Source organism: Marmota marmota, unplaced genomic scaffold (genome assembly GCF_001458135.2).
Source record: "Marmota marmota marmota unplaced genomic scaffold, marMar, whole genome shotgun sequence".
Classification (NCBI taxonomy): domain Eukaryota; kingdom Metazoa; phylum Chordata; class Mammalia; order Rodentia; family Sciuridae; genus Marmota; species Marmota marmota.
This window is the reverse complement of record NW_026000240.1, coordinates 24,045,833-24,047,528: the sequence shown is the minus strand read 5'-3', so window position 1 is coordinate 24,047,528 and position 1,696 is coordinate 24,045,833. Positions and strand designations below refer to the sequence as shown.

General features: G+C 45.8%; 1 non-coding gene across 1 annotated transcript; it reads right to left on the bottom strand.

The window, feature by feature from the left end:
- Positions 1-1,401: 1,401 nt before the first annotated feature.
- Trnaa-ugc lies at positions 1,402-1,475 on the bottom strand. The gene has a single exon. It is a non-coding gene; the product is annotated as a tRNA-Ala (tRNA).
- Positions 1,476-1,696: the final 221 nt, after the last annotated feature.

Genomic DNA, 1,696 nt, shown 5'->3' with positions numbered 1-1,696 from the left:
GAGAGAACCACCCCATCCTAGGGGTGGGAAGCAATGAATATGGTAACAGGCAGGAGAATTCTGAGAAATAAGAAGCTTCTCATAGTATGGGGTACCCTGTGTGACTCAGTCACCATCTGTGTCACCTTGGGTCAGGCATTGGACTCCCAGAGTCAGTCTCCATTTCTGATGTTATATATGGAAGCCTGACCCTGACCCTGACCCCTGAAGTCTTCCTGTTGTGCACGAACATCGAGCACCATGCCCCGGGGACTGTCCAGTACTTGATCCACATGGGACCCCTCCCTGGGCAGAAGGTGGACAACACAGTGGAGCTGGGGAGGATGAGGCTGTGCTCAGGGCCTGGATGCCAGAGTCCAGGGCTAATGGACCTATCCTGGGTGACAGGGGAACTGAACAGATGCTCTTGAACCTTAAAAAACTGGGGAAAATTCAGAGACAGAAAACAGCTATCTTCCTGGAAAACTGTACCTCAGCTGTTCTCATCAGGCCACTGACTTCCAAGGAACCATGCCGGGGAACAGGCCTCCACCTTGTTAACCCTCTGGCTAGGGCCCAGCTTTTGTTGGGAGAAGGGATTCCTAGAAAACATGGAAACCTGCTGGGGACAACCTGTGACAGTCAGAGAAGCCAAGAGCATTTCATTACCAAAGTACGTTTCCAGTTGGAGACATTTTGAAAATGTTCATGGCGCCTGGCTGTAACTTCTCTATGGAATCAGTTTTTGAAATCAACCAAGAAATGAAAAACATTTCCTTATGTTTGGATGAAATGCCGCAGGCATGGGCCACCCACGACTCTAGGCTCTCTGTGGCTCCTCTGCAAAGTCCAAAGCCACAGAAACAAGCCCAAAAGAACAATGTCCCATTAGGGATTCTGTAGACAGTGCGCTTCAGTTACACTGTGTTTTAAAGTTTTATTATGAATAGGAAGAGTGGCGTCCTGGGTTCACCTTCATTACCCCGCCACACAATATTGCAATTGCATTTGCTCTACTTTCCTCCATTCATGTTGGTAGTCTCAGTCCACAGTCAGTGCCCATGTAGTGGGTGCTCAGTAAGTGTTTGTTGAATAAGCAAGGATGCTCTATGGAATGGAATGACCATGACCATTTGACCCAGTTATCTCACTCCTCGTTTTATACCCACAGGACTTAAAATCAGAATACTATAGTAATGCAGTCACATCAGTGTTCATAGCAGCTCAATTCACAATAGCTAAACTGTGGAACCAACCTAGGTGTCCTTCAACAGATGAATGGATAAAGAAAATGTATATACACTCAGTGGACTATTACTCAGCTTTAAAGAAGAATGTAACTATGATATTTGCCAGTAAATGGATGGAGTTGGAGACTATCATGCTACGCGAAATAAGCCAATCCCTTTTTTTTTTTTTTTTTTGTGGTGCTGGGGATTGAACCCAGGGCCTTGTGCATGCAAGGCAAACACTCTACCAACTGAGCTATATCCCCAGCCCAAAATAAGCCAATCCCACAAAACCAAAGATCAAATGTTTTCTCTAATATGTGGATGCTAATTCACAATGCGGGGGGCACTAGAGAAGAATACTGTTACCTTAGATTAGGTAGAGGGAAGTGATAGAGGGGAAGGGGAGGCGATGTGGGGATAGGAAAGAGTAGAATGAAGCACCCATTATTACTGTATGTATATATATGACTGCGTGACCAATCTGA